The sequence below is a fragment of the Gallus gallus genome, chromosome 3, assembly GCF_016699485.2.
Source record: "Gallus gallus isolate bGalGal1 chromosome 3, bGalGal1.mat.broiler.GRCg7b, whole genome shotgun sequence".
Taxonomy (NCBI): domain Eukaryota; kingdom Metazoa; phylum Chordata; class Aves; order Galliformes; family Phasianidae; genus Gallus; species Gallus gallus.
Genome location: NC_052534.1, coordinates 49,499,161 through 49,519,032, shown reverse-complemented (window position 1 = coordinate 49,519,032; position 19,872 = coordinate 49,499,161).

Sequence of the window (19,872 nt, the reverse complement as noted above, 5' to 3'; positions counted from 1 at the left end):
GTTAAAATGTCATATAAAAAATGCTCTCAGTTTTAGCAATGATATAAAATAATACTTTTTAGATGAGTACTACTACTGTTTGCAGTGTTAAATAAATGAAGAATTATAATTAGCACTTCTGATCTTAGTCATGATGGAAAATAATTTATTGGGAAAAGAACATGAAGTATAGAAAGTGGAATTCTCTAATTCTTGCTTCACAAGTTAGAGTACTGAATCGAGTTTTATAAAACAAAAGAAAAGCTCTATAGAACAGACACATGAAGAAGTGAAATTCAGATATTTAAGAAGTTATTTATCTTTTTAAAATGTCTTATGTGTTTACAGTTAGGTTGTATGAAACCAAACCTGAAGCCCTATGAAAAACATATGTGGGAAGAAATAGAACAGACCATTCAGGAAAACAGAACTGTTCATGATTCTATTTGAGGCTACTTGCAACTGCTGGAAAAATCAGACTTCAAACCTGCAAGAATCCTTCTTTCCTAAGTCAGCATTTTCTAGTGAATTATTAGGTGTAATATTCGTTCATGTTTAAGAAATCCCTTGAGGGGAGAAATAAGGAATAGTTACAAACATGATTCTAAATTTCACTTCTTATTTTTTCATTATTTTAAAATTATTTCCTCTCATTCTACTCCTCGTCAAAGCACAGAAATAATTTTAAGATGAAAATAAAGCAATGCACCATTTCTGATTCCTTTTTATTTGAAGCTCTTCATGCTTAATGAACCTTCTCCTCACCCTCCTAAGTATTTAAAAAAAGGTATTTTTCTCTTTTTCTGACAGCACTGAAACTACTAGGAGGCTTTTATTTTATGTGAGCTAGAATTTTAATGTGTATATTTGGACCATTCCTGTCAAAGGCACAATCAACAGAGGGGAAGGAACATAAAATGCATATAAACTAAGCAAGTGCTGAAAAAATGTTGAAAAATCAATCAGCAATGACTATTCCTTTTCTGAGGAGCCATTCAAGGAAAGTGAAGCACATATTATTTTATTTTGAGGCACAGATGAATGTTCTTTTGTCAATGAGACTTTAATTTTATTATATTTCAAAGGGAAGTACTGAATGTTTAAAAGGCCAAGACTGATCCCCAAGTAAAGATTTCAGCTGAGTGCTAATATTATTTTATTCCTGTGTATTTACTATTAGCACTTTAATTTAGTACATAGTCCTATTTTTTAAACATGTATCAGCAGTTGACTACATGTGTTAGAACTTTAAATGAAGTTTAGTTTAGCTGTGGTCATTAACATAATTGCACAACTTGGTGTTAATGCAGAAAAGAGCACTTACACCTGCACTGATATGTAGGCTGAAGATGCTCTGATGTTCTTGCATTTTCTTTTCTGAAATTTTACTCTTCAGCTACACTTTTTATCAACTAAAATCTAGGTATAGTTTTATCTCTTTCTTGTGCTTGAATAACTACTCAGATAATTTCTGATCTCTGATAAGCACCCAAAGTAAAGTAATGGATAATGTTAGAGATACTCTCCCAATAAAACTAGCTCTGAGTTTCCTGGTATGTGGGCAGAACACTGTTGCCCCAAGGTTGCAAGAGCAGGATTAGGTAAAAACCACAAGGCCACAGCTTGCTGTAGACTTGAGCTACAAAGTATAACTAAGCCAACTTTGACAACTGCTGCTCCTTCCGCAAAACAATTGCTTCTCTTCACAGTGCCACAGCCATGGAGGCTTGCTGTGCTCTACAGAATTGCAAAGTAGTTGACAGCTATTTTACTTTAATCCAGTAATCACATTTCCTTGAAAGCTGTATATTTTAGCAATTTTTAGAATGGATCCTGCCTCTCAGTAATGAAAAAAGAAATTTAGCACTGTTTCTAAACATTCAGAACACTGAGAAGTTTCTCAGAGATGGATATGGCACTCGTTCTGAAATTGAAATAATCTTTAAAGTAGAAATAATATTTCAAAACTTATTATTCAAATAATTTTAAAGAACAATTCTTAAGGTAGTCTAGCCATTGCTGATTACCTCAGATTTGTTTAGTACCACAGGACAGTATTTATAAAATAAAAGAATTTTCTTTTTCAAAAATTTAGTTTCTGAAATGAGTATTAAAACATGTTTTCCTTTTAAAGATTCATTGTTCAACCACAACATTTTAGAATTAAAAATTAATAATGCGTAAAATTATTCATCCACCCACTAGACTAAGAAAAAAATCAAATCATAGCACACATTCACCTAAATACTCTCTATATTTCATTTCAGTTACACCACAGAAGGAAATGTTTGGAGAATGTGTTTTTCTATCTTAATTCCACTTAGAGCATGATTAAGGAACAGAATTCAACTACCTTGGGCCTGTGTTTACAGATAGTTTACAGTGTAGAGTATATTGCACTATCCATGAGCTTAAGGATATCAGAGTAGGTCTTACAGAACAAAGAAAAAATACTGAGCTGTCATCATTTATTAAAAATATAAACAACAGAAAATAATTCCAAGTGGATGCTACCAGTCCCTACTATTTCCAAATTTTAAATCTTGTTCTGAGGAAAATCTTCCTCTGGAAAACAATGGAAATATTGTTTGCATTATTTCTTAGTGAAGATTGTTTAATTCTAACTATTTGCAACAAATGAATTCTTGTGGGGTTGAGATTAATTTGAGATATAAGGATCTGCATGGTATTTTAAAACTGGCCATGGAGAGGAATTTAAATCCTTTTCAATCGAAGAAAAAAAAAAAAAAAAAAGAAGGTTTCACACCTACAGCTGCTTAAAGCTGATCAAACTCCTACTGGTAAATTAGCAAAAGCTTAGAAAATTTGGTCTGATTTATGGGTATATTGCCAAATTTACATTTTTGCTGTTTTTATTGAAGATCTGTTTGAGCCATATTAGAACATTATTACAGATTAATCTGCTGTATATGATTCAAGATCCAGCTGTACAAATCTGCCCCTCTTAGAGACAGGCTTTGGAACAGGCACAGTACACCTGCTGTTGAAAAGCATGGCTAACCTGTCACTGTATTCACAAATACTTCCATATTATTTGACTCATAACAAATATGTTCCTTGATGTTTTCTAGGAATTATTTACCACACTAATTCTGAGCAAGTTTAAATTTCTTTGGAACTGTTGTCTTTTTTTTCTTCTTTAAAATTTAATATCTCATGACTGACAGCGTAATTATCACTTCATTGAGTTCTGCATTTTGGATTTGACATATTCAATAATAAATAGCTCTGTTGGAACTGAGGTACTGATCAAGGCTAGAGGAGACATGAGCTACCAGAACACTGGCTTCTTCCTGGTCACTTAGTCATATACCTGAGAAAGGAAGCAACACAGAATAAAGGTGCAACATATCAAATGCCAGTGAAATGTGGTGCAGTTCTGACAACAGTAGTTTTGGCCAGCAAATATGAGTGTTATATGTGTCTTAATTTCTACCCTCTTTATATCAGGATGTGGCAAAAGAATGAAATATGATTTCTCCATATACTTTTACATTATTTGCCTTTAAGCATAAAAAAGTAAAAAACAAAAACAAACAGACAAACAAACAAAAAAACCGAGCATGTTATGAAAAGCTTCTGAAGCCACATGGAAAACAAACAAACAAGAACAAATCAAGCAAAAAATCCAAACAAACACCCACTATTAGCTGGATGAAGGCATATTCATTAATACTGGCAAACATTTTTCCTGTGACTCTATGTGTAATGGAGCATGGAGAGAGAATGAATATCACTGTCATTTCCGAACTTCTGAAACCCTTTGTATTTCTAAATACTGTACTAGTTGACTGAAATATGCTACTGGGATCTGGCATTTTTAAACAGGTTTTTATGCCACAGTTCATGCACAGTGTTTGTATTCTTATGTAGATTTGCAAATATTTCAGGGAAATGTTTTGCTTGACTGTGGTGTGTCACTGACACATGCAACATCTCCTGTATTAGGGCTCTCACACTGAGACAAGTTTTCTTTCTATTCTGGCAGATTTCAGTGGAATGCCATATAGCCTACTTCTCCAGATCCCACTGGTCTGATCATTAGCTTAACAAGAGCACTGTAGAGCATCCATACTGCTTTTGTATTGAGAGAAGATACTGACAGACTTTTTAACTCATTTTATATAACAGCTACATCTTTCTTCAGCTGAAGATCCTGGGCCAGAAGGATAGAGTTAGAGTGGTGGAACTTCTCCATCCAACTAGCACAGAATCCAGTAGTGCAAGAAAATCCGTTCAGCGTTGAGCTGCTGTTGAATGTGGAGCTCTTGTGATAACTCTTTGATGAAACTGCAAGAATCCCATACGTTTGTTTAAAAGCAGAGATCTCACTCTATGCAACTTTTCAACTTCCACGAGTCAGTGAATAACTAATTTGGAATAGGAAAGTTCATCATGGGCAAACCATGATCAAGGCCTCCAAAGCTATCTTCCAAAACTTCTGCTTTAAAAGCCTATTCCAGGCTCCTTTGAAAAATACAAATGGAAAGGATCAATAAATTCATACAGCATTTCACTCTACGCTGATTCCAGATATGTTAAAATCAAATTATGTATTTTCATCTAGCAACCATCGGCATTCATTTGCTGCAATCTAGGTAGCCTTGAGGTAAGGCTAAGAACCCCTCCTATATTTCAAAAAAACAAAACAAAACAAACAAACAAAAAAAAACCAAACCACAAATAGGTTAAGAGAAAAAATGCCTTAAATTTTTGCTAAGGTTGTGGGAAAAGATTGAAACAATTAATAAAACAGACAAGGCATATTTTAAAAACATTTTCCTTCACACACACTTACCCATGAAGATGGAGAATCCCTCTCTTGCATCAGGAACTTTGATTTCTATTCAAATGCCTTTGGCTTTAACTTCCAACTATTGGTTCCTTACCAGAGTAAACTGTTGGTCAGGATTTTATAATTTCTCCCCTTGAAGAAATGAATACAATGTAATTATGTCTCATTAATCTTTCATCTGATAATCTAAATTAGCCCAAACTCATTAATTATTCCAATAATAAATTCTAAGTTATTTCTTCTCTTCTTTTACATGTCCCTTTAAAAATGTGGGCTTCCATTCTGAATGCACTATTTCAGAGTTAGTCTAATCAACACAATACAGACAAGCTATGCATACTTTTAATCAAAGCATTCCTGTTTGTATGGAGAATATTATAATATAATATAATAATATAACATAATTTATTCGTTTTGCATCTGGACCTTATTTAGTGGCATGTCCCAGAACCCTCATCAGATTCATTTTTCAAGTTTCTCTTTTCTTCCTTTTTATGACTTAAACTGTGTTCCTAAACACAACTTTTTATTTTTTGGAACTAAATCAGTCAAAAATTTTTGAGTGGGCACAGCTTACGAGGAGCAATCTGTGTATTTGATTCATCACAATCATGTTTCCTTTGCTCTGGTAATTTCATGGCACTAATAATATTTTTGCAGAAATTTCTTAGAAATTCTTTTCTTCATTCTACAAAATTTGTTCTTTATAACCCCAGAAGATGAGGCTTCCATTTTTTTCCTCATGTCTTCCAGGTTTATTTTCAGTTTTTTCTAATGTTTCTCCTTAACTTGTTTAGAGTTAGGGATCACAGAAAAAACCAAACATACAAACAAAAAAGCAACAGCAACAAACCACCAAAGCCAGGGGCAGATAGATCACAGGAGAATCAGAGAAAGAAAAATGTTCAAGAGAAACAAGATTAAAGTAGAGCTCATTCTGGCAAATAAATTGGTTTTTGGCATGAATACCAAGTGTTACAGACCTGAGATTATCATAAAAGCAGATAGTGACAAAAGAAAGGTTAAAAGGAGAAAGAGATGTCTGTTAAAGCCAGTAAAGGAAAGATCTGGGGATGGGAATACAGAAAACACTTCCGATGGCTCAGGGATTCACTGCGCTACACTTTCTTTTCAGCCACCTGGGCCCTTTCTGTGATCCGCATTGAGCCTATCTAATCTCATTAAGCACATTAAAAACCATGTAATGGATCAGAAGGTAAGAAGGTACTGAAGCAATTGCAGGGGACAATTTCTTTTGCAAATTCTTCCTTTCTCATCCTCTTTTCATTCTTTTCAAGTGTTCAGCTAGCTGCGAAGCAATTCTTTCTTCAGAGATCTCATTACTTTGTTTTCACTGTTCATTGTTTACTTAAATTGAAAACAGACCCTGATCCTGAATAAATACAAGAATTTTAGGTCAGCTACTGAATTAAATAACTGGGTATATAAAGATAACAAAAATCATACTGAAGTGTATCTCAGAGTAGACCTTAGCAGTGCTTCTCCAGAGTGTAGTAAGAACAGAGTGAAAAAGCTTGTATGAAAACAAAGTTCATGCCCATGAAATACGTTTTTACTTTTCTGCCTTCCCACCCCACAGGTGAGAATAATGTGAAATATTAACATACGCTATGTTTTCACACTGTTGGACCTTATGAACTCTAATTCTTAACTGTTCTATCCTCCTGGCAACTGCAATTCAGACACAGCAGCTGTAATCATGGAGACGTAACTTCAGTTATGTTTTCCTCTGATCTGCCTCTGTTCCTGAATTCAGATAACCAAAGCAGTACAGGGAATCTTTCCTGTATTATATTCCTTCTGGTTATAAGCAATAATTAGGGAGCAGCAACAAGTTCCTGCCTCTCCTACAGCTAGAGCACTGACAGCAAGTTGCAAAGTGATGTCAGATAAAACAAAAGCAAAGTAATATCTTTTTTTCCTAAAATGTAACCTCTGGAAGAAGTCCTATACTACAGCAAATGTATTCCTTACTAACGTAATATCCAATTTTAAAGCATGTGAAATGGAGGGGAGGGTAGAGGAGGAGAGGAGAGGATCTTGAAATTTCAATATGATGTGTGATATGTTTTGAAATATTCTAGGGCTAATTGCTCAGTCCACAGATGTAAGGAGATCATGTAAATTCATTATCAGGTTTACCTGAGTTCATCTACTGCCAATCTTTTAGTTATGCAGAAGCTGCTTTCTTTGCCTTTGATAGATCTTTAAAAGTGTTGTCTTCTACTTTTTTTTTTTTTTTTTTCCAGTATTAAGAACATTTCAAGACAAATGAAAAAAAGGCAAAAGGAAATTGCAAAAAAAAAAAAAAAAAAAGTGCTTAGAAGGAGGAAGTTTTTAAATATTTTAGGAAGCTGGTACACGGCAGGATGCATAATTCCTGTAAGAGGTAACTATTGATTTGTTTCTGAAAAGTACAACATAATGAAGGTTCCTCAAAAAGTAACAGCCAAATTGCTGCCAAGCTGTTTCTTGGAAAATATGACCAGAAAATGATGAAATATTTTATATAGCACACAGTCAGACCTGATTCAAGGAGAGTAAGCTGTACCTCTGTCTATGCAATAGTGTCACGGAGGCAGTAGGGTCATGGGCCCCCTGGCTTCCCGAAAAAAAAATGGAGCAGCGGCAATGATCTCAGAAGGAGAACTTATTTTACTAACTATGATGTCGGAATGCAAGATGACAAGATATAATACAATCTAATTGAAAGTAAGGATAATAAATCAAAATGAAATAAGAGAGAGAGAGCAAAAGAGTGAGAGAGCGAGAGAGAGAGAGAGACAGTTTCCAAAACCGAAAGCCCTACTTGATCAAGGCGCACGGCTTGGAAGCATACCCACTCCTCTCCCTGGCAGCAAGCGAAAGCGAAAAAGACCACACGCAACCAGATGACGTATCTTCCATGATGTATCTTCCTTCTCCAACCGTGAGGTCCTCTGGGATACGTAGTTCTTCTTCTCTTTTGTCCATGATGTTATGATGTGGAATACCAATAGCAAAATTACAAAGCCATGACAAATAGTTGAGCCAATCCCAGAACTTTAAATGGATACATCAACTTTTCATATACAAAAGTCTCAAACCCTGAATTTTGAGTTCTGATGAGAAAACTGTGGAACAGAATGAAGCACTGAGGCTTTGGCATCCCCATACTGGCACGTGAGTGTAAAATGCAGGTAGTGTTCAATACATGAGTAATGTTGCATCTTGATTGTCTTCAGTTGTGAAAATCAAACAGGGAAATGGCTATTGTCACTCTTTTCTCATCAAAAATATATTAAACAGCTGGAAAATATCTCCCATTACCACTCTGCTATCCCTCTCCAAAGATAAGAATGATCAGAAACAAAAAAGATAAACCACTCACAAAACTGCATCTAGCTGGAAAATACATCCAGTAAATTCTCCTAGTTCTGAAAAGTCACATGGAAGACTCAGCAGGAATTTAATTTTCACATATAAGACAGACAAAAAAAAAAAAGTATTATTAACAGTAGAAAAAATTGTATTGTCTAAACCACTTTAAGTCTTAATAAGACATGAAATCTGAACACAAATTCACAGTGCTTGATACTTACAAGGTATTGGCCTCATTCATTCTGTTATAGAATCATAGAATTGTTTTAGTTGGAAGGGGCAGTTAAAGGTCATCTAGTCCAAATCTGCTGCAATGAACAGGAACACCTACAGTTAGATCAGGTGACTCAGAGTCCCATCCAGTGTGGCCTTGAATGTCTTCAGGGATGGGGCTTCCTCCACCTCCCTGGGCAATCTGTACCTGTGCCTCATCACCCTTACCATAAAAAACTTCTTCCTTATACCCAGTCTAAATCTCCTCTCTTTTAGTTTGAAACCATTTCCCCTTGTCTTATCACCACAGATCCTGCAAAAGAGTCTGTCACCTTCCTTCTTATAGATCCCCCTTAGATACTTAAAGGCCACTCTCAGGTCTCCCTGGAACCTTCTCTTCTTCATGCTGATCAGCCCCAGCTCTCTTGGCCTGTCCACATGGGAGAGATGTTGCATCCATTGGATCATTTTTGTGGCCCTTCTCTGGACACTCTCCAACAGGTCTACATCTCTCCTGTACTGAGGACTCCAGATCTGAACACAGTACTCCAGGTGAGGTCTCACCATCACAGAGATGAGGTATAGGACCCCTTGCACTGCTGGCCACACTTCTTTTGATGGAGCTCAGAATTACATATCTGTATAGATGTAATCAGAGTATTTATGTGTACAGTCAGAAGAAAACAACTTATTAAAAGCAACTCTGGTTAGCCAGTTGCTGTTGTGTGACTGAATGATTCAGTTTTATGTAGCTGCTGCAACAATGAAAGGAAGAATAATATGCAGTGCAAAAACTCAGATATTTTTTGTAGTTAATACACTGGAAAAATGATAGTTTTTTTAATCAAAATAAATACAGTCAATTTTTAAAACATTGGGTTTCTTTTCCCCCTAGTCATACTCAAAAAAATTTCTCTCTAGTATGACTGTGCAGCAAAAAAAGTAGACATATTTTTTTCTCATATGCTGAAGTAATTAAAAACAAAATCAATGGTAAGAATATGTATTCTGTTCAAGGTACATTTCAGGAAATTCCAGGACTGTTATGCAATACAGAAAACACCTTCATAGCACAAGAGATCTTCCGTCCTACTGTAGATACAAAGCAAGAGTATTCACAGAAGAAAAACTACCCACTAGATAAAGTGCCCTATATATTTTTCCCTGGTGTATGAATATTAGAACTTTGCTTCTATGAAGTCATACTTCTGGATATAAGCGAAAAAAAAAAAAAACATCAAAATAAAGCAACGAAAAAAGCTCTGATGTATATTAAAGTAACAGATAAATTGCAGCCTAATACACTGTTAGAGAATTTAGAAGCACAACACATTAATTCTGTTATCTGCTTACTTTTCAGAACTGTGCATTGTGGGATGAAATTATTCAATCTCAACTCCAGCTCTTGTGAACCATCCAAAATGTGCCACAGAAACAGTTTTGCACTGCTGCTCAGAGTACTCTCATTTCATAACTGTTATTCTTTAAAATCACCTGAGCCATTTCTGCTTCTCAGCTCTTTCATAGCGAGTGCTCTGGGCGAAGCTGGGGTGCCAGACTCTTTTAGAGGGAAGGTAGCAGGTCAGAGCAGCAGGCAATATTGCAGCAGTTGTGGCTACTGCTGTGTACTCTTCTCCCAAGCCCATGGTACAGTCAGTTTTGCCAAGACGTTGCAAGTGGGAGCATTTATCTTTCTGATTGTAACAAGTACATGTAAAGGAAGAAAGATTACTGGTTTATCATTGCCCATTTCAGATAACAAACTTTTTTGTTATTTGTTTCTGAGTACTAAGCCTTATTATTTTACTGGGGGAGTGTGGGAAATTGTACATTACAGAAACCAAACAACATTATTTTGTGAGGATTGGGCTCACTGAAATGTTTTCAAATTTTTTTTGAGCACAAAATTATAACTAGAAATTGACACTATTAAACTAAGTAACTGGTACCAAACTGGCTAAAAATTCAACCACCAATTTATATTACTGAAATGTTAGTCATTGAAGTTTTGGTTCACAGTCTGGATTGTTACATTTTTTTAAAGGCAACCCTTCTTATTTAGCCATTTCTTTACATAAATCTTTACACATATCAAGGGAAATCTGTCATTAAGTGAAATAGGCTTTAAGAAGTTATATTGTAGGAGAGCAATAATTCTAATGAACGCTTGGAAGAACATGTGAGAAAGACACAGAGGGAGTTTTCTAAGATGTATTTCCACATGGTAAGTCTTTCAATCTATAAAAAAATCCAATTAGGAAAGAAATCTAATTAACCTTATTTAAAATAAAAGTGTACAGCTTCTCTGTGTAATTTTGTCAATGATTAAATTCAGGGCCTAATTATGTTATTTCTTTGCAGTTCCAGTTGCATCCCTCATTAATGTCTAGATTATGGCTAGCTATTAATTGAACAGTAATGAGAGTAAAGGCCTCCAGAAGTCCCTTTCATTAATACAAGCAGTCTGCACCATGTTGTTTTTTCCCTGTGAAGTGCCTCTGTGCTGGAAAGAGTGTTTATCTCTCAACATTGTGCAACTTTGAAGATGTAACTGCAGCATTAACTTGTTCCTTCTACTTGTTTTCTCTCAGTCTGTTAAAAGTCAAGGGGTAATAAATTGTTTCCCAGTACATGGATGTAATGCCAGAAGACTTGACAGACTTTCACATTCAGAAAACACTGGTCCACCACTGAAGCTGTGGGAGTCTTATACAGACAGCTCCATTGAGATTGTCCCATTTGTTAACTCATACCTCAATCTCTCTGGTTCACAAATGTAAGAAAATGAGTAATCAGTATTCAGGCTTTGCCAGTATAGGTGCTCTGGAACATCACAGATGTTGTCTGACTGAAAATCAAGTAGACAACTTTGAGTGACAAAGTGTAAATTTGATTTTAGGACCAATATAAATGAGGCTGATGTTCACTTTTGTAATTGCATCTGAACACCTGTACTTATGCTCATAAAATAGTTATTGCATGAATAATAGGAGAGCAGTTAAAAAATAAAGGAAACAAAAAGAAAAGAAGGAAACAAAACAAAAACACAAGAAAGTTCAGAGGACTCTCAAAATTCTGGTTCATATATGCAAAAAAGTTGTCTGGGACAATTGTTCTGGGTATTGTTTAACCATTTCCTTTTAAATATGGCTTCTTCTAATAGCTTAACGCCATATTTTTTCAGCTTTGAGCTTTACAGCATTACAGCAGAGCTTTGGTTACAACCTCAGCATTGGAAGTATTTCTCAAACTTTCAAGATGTGTCTGTTCCTGTAAACTCAAATGTGTGACAGGACATTCCTGGGCTCCCAAGCAACAACCTTCTGTGTTAGGAATCTGGGATACAAAATTGGAAACTTTCTTGACACTAATCTGGTCTGTACCTAGTATTAATCATCATGAACAAGTCCTGGGAAGGGCTGGTCAGTACAGCTGTTCCTACAAGACAATTTGCATATAGCTACTTTGTTTTGGATGCTAAGGAAGATTGTTAGCTTAGGCATGGACTTTGTAGGCCACCTGGCCTTTATGCCTAGGAACAGTCCCAGGCATGTTCAGCTCCTTAGCTGAAGCCTCATGTGCAGGCAGGCACTTAGAATCATAGAATCATATTTTACATTGGAAAGGACTTTTGAAAGTCATCTGGTCCAACTCCCCTGCAATGAACAGGGACACCTACAGGTAGATCAGGTTGCTCAGAGCCCCATCCAGCCTGACCTTGAATGTCTCCAGGGATAGGGCTTCCATCATTTCTCTGGGCAACTTGTTCCAATGTCTCACCACCCTCATTGTAAAAAACTTCACATAAAACTAACATTTTATTACCCTTTTACTGTATATTGACTGAAACATTACCATATAATTTTATTTTCACTAAGCACCATGGGGTAATTTCTGATCCTCTGGCATGTAGATTTTACCCTGGGATAAAGATTTCTTGGGTTAGACAGCAGTCTCTAAGACAAAACTTCAAACACATTGTGCTTCCTGGTACATGTCTCTGGAGAAGTAAAAAGAAGAGAAATTTTGAAAGATCTTCATAATTTCCTTTGTGCATGAAAAGATTTTACATCTCAGCCATAAAGTGGGCACAGAAATTTTTTATCTGTTCTTTGGTCTAATGGGAAAAGAGGGGAAAAAAACTTAGGCAAGCTTTCAAAAGAAAGAGAAGAGAAAACACATGGCATGAATTTATCTGAGATTTCATACATTTTCAAACAGGTTAATATCATCTGCTTTCCCAGTGTTACTAATTACTATTCTGTCTCCTTGAGCAAGTGCTATTGCTACACTGCTGTTCCTTACATTTTCCTCATTTAGAAACCTTTTCTGTAAATAAATATAACCAGCTGTAAATAAATATAACACAAATGATTTACATCCTCAGTACTGTCCATTTATTTGATGCTAAAATTCACGTTCCAGATTAGAGCCAGAGTCTATCTAGTCATTGATTCAACAGAAGGTAGCATCACATACGCTAATGAAAGCAGGATTCCATGTTCTGGAAACGTTCTTTTTTTTTTCTTTCCTTTTTTAAAAAAGAAAATCTTAATGAAAATGCAAATAATCCTTTGAGAATGTTTTCTATACCCATGTCAGAGCACCGTCAAGCCAAAGTCTATGACAAGGGTTTACCTTTGTTGAATTACTAGCATACTTGCTGTATGGGAACTGTTAATCACAGCCTGAACCTCTGATTGATCACCTGAGGCAAGCACTGAATCAGCCATGGGAGCACAGGTGAAGGCAATTCACCTGTGTGACCAGAAGGGGTGGAGCCTTGCTCCACCTTTCCTAGACCCCATTTAAGGGCGGGGGGGAGAGAGGATATCTTTTTGGAGGTCACTCCTGTTGGAGTTTTTCCTGAGAGCCTATGACTTGGGTGAGCATTTTTCATCTATTTCTGATTCTAATCCTTCTAGCTATTCTATTTGTGGGTACTGATCTAGTCACACCACTCTGTGTATTTGTTAGTTATACACTTGCTTTTGGCTTAGTGGATTATACTTATTTCTTCAGTACAGGCTGAAGCACTTCCTCTGTATATGGAATGTATTTGTATAATGCTTATCTCATTTTTGCATGCACGCTGGGGAAAAAATATCTGAGATTCTGTAAATTTTCCTGAAAAGGAAACAAATGGAATCGCAATATAGGAAGACCAGAAGCTGGAAAAAACAACAAGAAGACAATAGTCCACACCTCTTACCAAACTGATTGCAGTGAAATGTACGAGGGAGGCTCTAAAAGTAACGTCTCCTATTTTATTATCTTGGTTCAGGACATCAGAGGGAGATGTTGGTGGTACAGCAGTAGAGGCTGAATCTTCCCACCAATATTCCATAACATTTTGTTGCTGTGTGGCAGATGGCAGCAGAGGGGCAGTCTATCAAAGCAGTGTATGAAGTAAAGGTGTGTCACTGAATTCTTCATAGTGAAAAAAATGACACCCATTGACATTCATCAATGCTTGCTGAATGCTGATGGAGACCAGACAGTACAAATGAGCACAGTGAGGCAGTGTGGTGCATTTCAACAGTGATGACAGTGTCAAGAAAGACAAACCACATTCCGGATGGCCAAGTGATTTTTACAGGCATGAATCTTTAAAGCTATTGCCCATTTTGCTTTAAACTTAACAAAAAATATTTCAAATAATAAACAAAATTAACAGATTGTACTAACCCATGTGATTTTCATGGGCATTATTGTTCTGAATACTTGGTGAGGAAGTAAGTGATGCTTTTAAAATAAAAGTGATTCTGTCTTCTTATATAAACCCTCAAGTAGATACTCTCAGAATTCATCAAATCTTTTTTTTTTTAAAAAAATGCAATTTTCCGTCTTTAGTTGTTGAGACCAAACATCAAAATAATTACTAAATAAGACAAGACTTCCAGGAAGATTTATATGAAGATGGGATTGTTAAAATACATGAACACAAAGAGAAGCTGCCATTATTCTGACTTTTATGCGCTGATAATTTATCTGCTATGATTATCTGTGTTTACTTTGGTCACTATTGTCTTGGCTGGGAATTATTCAAAATACACATGCAATAAATAAGATATAGGCTCTATCCAGCTTAATATTTTTAACTGTTGATATTTAGTTGATTTGTGAAGTATTAGAAGTCATCATAGTAGTCTTTTCTTGCCTCTAAAGACATCACACTTCCGTAAATGCCAGAACTGTGTATAATGACTGACTAGAAAAGAAAAAATGATTTTTCAAAAGACACATCTTTGTGTATTTTAAATGATTTATTAAATTTATGCTTGTTTTAGTTTCAATTGATGTCAGTGTCACTGATGATGAATTACTCTGTAATAGAGAAAATTCAAATAAATTCCAAGCTATTTCACTAGTGTTACTTCCCTGTTATGTAACATGAAAATGAAGGGCTCCAGAGAGACTTGGTAATAGAAAATAGTCAATAGATATACTTTATTTTCAACTGTGAAAACATAGGACTGTCCCTTTTCCACACTCATCTTATGATCCTATTCAACCAACACTTGTCCCAGGTAAAACTATGGGGAAAAATAATGTAGGAAGCCAGCACTAAATAGCAATGTCAAGATAACTTTAGATCAGAAAGTTCTTGTAAATAGTAATTTTAATATTCAGTAGTTAACAGTGGTGGTAGAATAAATTGGGCTTACAAAAATAAAGCTAATGGGCTTTTGTAGGTTACATAACTTAGCACTACATGATATTATAAGATAAATGATACTGTACAAATTGGTGTTGTATCTCTTTAAGCCATTTATCAAACATGGATAAACAGTTATCTATTGTGCAGTAACTAACAGGATTTCACTTGGATTTATGACCTACATTTTCTATAGGTGTGAAATTATTGTATAATTTAATGTGATTTGATGGAACACCATAGGCTAGTAAAATGTTTGTAAGTACAGAGGAAAAAAGGTATATATGAATTGAATGTGAAACAGCAAAATTCAAAGCCATATATCTAAGAATGAAAATAACTACTGCATTTTTACCAGATAGGATTGTGTGCTCTAGATTGTAATGACTAAACTTATTTAAGAGTCATGAGAGATTAACAGCAGAGTATAATGTCTTACTGGGGTTCCATAATTAAGAGAAAGAATACAATCCTCAGGTGTATAAGAAAATTATATTCTATCATTGTATGTACCATTAATTATATTATTATTAGAAAGCCATGTTCATTCTGATGTGAATATTTAAAGAAATCAAGATGACTAGCACTTGTAGATTCAAAATAGTTATGAAGACTGTAAGAATGCTCAGAAAATTCTTACAAGGTAGATTTTAGTCATTCTGTTTAAAAAAAAAAAAAAAATCAAAGAGAATGTTAGAAGAGTAACCAGGTACAGTCTGTACACATACACATAAAAGAAAAAACTATGGGACAGTGGATGCTTGAATCCAGAGAGTGCTGCCTAAGGAGAGAAGAGTTGGGAAACTTATGTATGAGTGTATAAGGATGAATTTCTTTCCTCATTACTGGCAATCAATACATAAAACTGATATAAGTAAAGCAAATTGCTTTCAGGACTATATGAATACAGTTTCAGGTCAGCTGAAGTGATGAGGCTTAACTAAAGTCAAAGTCATTTTAACAACCCTAGTTCGTTCAGACTAAATTGAACAGGGTAAGCACTGATTGAACCTTATTACATCAGAGTTCAGTCAATTTATAATTTCAGAAGTAAATTATTTTTGTTCATGAGATACAATTGAAGAGAGTATGCTTTTTAGACTTCCATAAGAACACAAGTGGCCACTAATACTTTGTTTCTAAAATTTATTATTACTACTCAGACACATTCGTCTGTCTTTTCTACTTTTACCGGGAAGAGTATGTCTTAACTAACAAGGAGAACAGTGCCAGGGGAGCAGAAGCGATCTGGCTACAGTGGTGAGTAGTCCAAGTAAACTAGTATAATTTCATCTTAGAACTCTGCAGTCTTCCTTCAGGACTTGAGACCTGTTAAGAAATTTCTTTGTGTTCCCAGATTAAGTCCAAAACACTTTAAGAAGGCAAGTCCATTGGAAGAAAGAAAGAAAAAAAGGCAGTGGTTACTATTTTAGGTAATATGTTGTGTTAGGCACATGTTTCTGAGTGAATGTGATGATTCTAGGCATCTTGTTATTGGTAGCTTGCACAGAGAATGGTCTCATTAATCTGAAGCATGGCTGCTGGTTTATTGAAAAAATCACTAAGTGTCTGAAATTAACAAGAAGGGTTCAGTTTTGAGGTTACGTAGAGTTAATTAAGGACCAGTACTTTTACCCATTTCTTTCCATTTGTATCTGGTCCCATGAAACAGCAGATGTGGGGTCATGAAGTGATCAAAAAGAATCATTTATGAATGCCATACAATTATGAAGTGTAACAATCTTTAAAAATATTCAAAGCATAGTCTTCCTGCTGTGGTGCACAAAGCAATTTGCCTATATGAAATACAGCTGAGCTTTCAGTAAGGCTTTGGTGCAAACTGAGGTGAGATGCCTTGAATGTGGGGATCTGTACTTAGTAACTTCTGAAGAGAGAAAAGCAGGAAAAAAGAGAAGGGAAAAAAAAAAAACATACTTTTTCAGCACATGCTTTTCCAGGCTAATAATTATTACATTCATAAAAAATTCAATGTTCCCTAATGATGAATAGAGTAAGAAAAAATATACATTGTTTCTAATAAGGGATCTGTGTTGGAACTTTACAAATAATTCATAAGAGAATAAGAATTTGCTCCACACCTCCCCAAGCTTGTAGGGTTGCCTGAGGTTGTTGTAACAAAAATGCAGGACCTGACAGTTGGCCCTATTGAAATTCATACAGTTAACCTTGGCCCATCGATCCAGTCTATTCAGGTTCCTCTGTAGTGCCCTTCTCCCCTCAGGCAGATCAACACTCCCTCCCAACTTGGTGTTGTCTGCAAACTTACTGAGGGTGCACTCAATCCCCTCATCAAGATTGTTAATAAAGATGTTAAATAGAAGCAGCCCCAGTACCGACCCCTGGGGGACACTGCTTATGACCAGCTTTAACTCCAGTTTTTGGGCCTGGGCCCAAATATATCAGCACATTTGGTAACTGTGGTCTGTCAAAGAGTTTTCCTCACTAGCAATTTGCTATTTATCCATCTATAGGCAATCATGATATAGATAAGACAAGATACGGATAATAGATAATATAATAATATAATAACAAGATAAGATATGGAATGAATGAAGCCAAAAATAATCAAGAATTCATTTTACTTATTACCTGACATCTTTCAGAGCATGGTGAGATAGCTGGCTCAGCTATGCGCAAGGAGTTACAACTTTTACTAGTGATTTTTCAGCATTCCCACAGCCCCTTATTGTTCTTCATTGTCCTGGGAAATAAATAAAGCAGAAAATCACAAGAAGGACCAGGGACCCCACAGAGCAAATGGATAGAACAGATAGAGATGGAAAAAGATCTGTTGAGCTCTGTTGAATGTTTTAAGAAGAAAATAGTTATTGCTGTCCCCAAATGGTAAAACAGGTATTGTTAAAGGCTGGCGTGGTTTAACTACCTCAATTTTCAGATGCTGAATACCTGTTGCAGCCTAGGAAGTTAAAGTAATCTAATCTGACTGTGATTCTCTGATGTTATCAAGTTTAGGTAGGGGAGGATTTATTCTGAATGCTGCCATTGCTAATAATTCAGGAACAGTGGTGAGCACATGACTGCCTGGAGCAAAGAGTGGCTAGAGTTGCCCTTTCTGCCTCAATGATGCTTCTGGGAGTGTATGTGCAGTCTGAGTCTGTGCGGGTTCCCCTTCCCCCTGCCCTTTCTTTATGTGGCGCAACAGTACAAACGGGAAAAGGCTGCATTCCTCAGCTCGACCCTTTCTCCAAACTGTTACTGGGAGGGATGATTTAGTTTCTCTTTAATACCTTTTCCTATAGCACCTATTTCTCAAATAAAGGTTCTGTCATTGCCTTTGTTTGGTCTACACTGGTGCACTTCATTTGATCATGATGCTGATGACCCTGGCAGGTCCAGCACAGACAAACAGCTGGAAACACTGGTTTCAGCTCCATCTGCAGATCTTAAAATGACTTCCTAGTAGAAACTCTATTTGCTTGTTTATATCTCCATGCTATTTCAATTAATTTTTATCCAATTCAGTCTTATCTGGCAAACTGGTAACTATGTTTATAACTTCATGTATTCTGAGGTGAGCTCAGTAAAACAGATTCCCAGGGAGAAAAGCTGAGTGATAGGGAGGATACCAACATGACTTTTTCCATACTTGAATTTGCCAAGGAATGTCCTTTCTATCACAGGTCTTGATTATTTTCAACACTGCTTTTCTTAACTGTATAAATAAGAACTATCTACTCTCAGTGTATGGGGGGAGAGGAGACGATATTTGTAGTATATAATGCACTTGAGTTTTGTTTCTTTTTAGATTAGGTAATGCCACAATTGTTTTCTAGCTTCCTCTAACAGTGAAGTGTAAAAGCAGCATATACTTTGGTAAGATCTACATGTTGTGTTGCTTCCAGATGAACAGCTTGCAAGTTAAGGTCACAAATCCATGATCATCTCTCAACAAAAAAAGAGTATCTAACACGTCATTAGACAGAAGCTACCAACTGTTTGACCTGATCTTAAACATGGATTCATCTCTAACAAAGATCATGGTAAGTAATAGCACTTCTTTTGCTAACAGTGTTTATATAAGTCAGTAGCTGATTAGCTGTTCCAGCTGTGAAATATGATTAAACTCATGGATAAGTACAGTCATACATTTTCACTAATCAACTCTGTGTTCACAGAGACCGTTTCTACCTTGGCACAGAGATTACATTAATGCCACTGACTTTTTTTTTTTGGTCAAGAAAACTATGCCATAAGCCCACAGGGGAAATTATTATTTCCCAAGCACTAAGGACAATGAAGAAGCTACTGAACTAAATACAGAAAAATCCGAGTGTTGCTGTATCTGCAGATCCATGCCTATGTACCTGAGACTGTTTATGTATGTCAGTGCCAGTCCCTACTTGGTTATACATCATGGACAAACCTGAACAAAATATCCACCAAGTATTCTGCAGCTCAGATAGTTGTGCAGTATACTCTAAGCCTTAATGCCCCTTTGTATTGCTGATATCTGTATTGGTTGCTACTAAACATGTTTTTTCTACCTTGCTGTGGACATATGATTCCAGGCATTCCTCACCCTCGTAATGCCAAAAAAAAAAATCCATAAAGACATCCCCTAGACAAAAATCTTTTTTTTAAATAGAATTTAAATAACTTTAATTACACAAACTATAATTCAATTATTTTAACACAGGAAATGTTCAATAAATAACCCTGGGTTTTAGAACTCCATTTTTCCTCTATTTCAAAGTGGGACCACTGTAAGCTTTTCATGTATATAGTGCCTAGGCAATTTTCAGTCATCGCAGATCCTAGGAACTCCATTTTCTTAGTCATACAT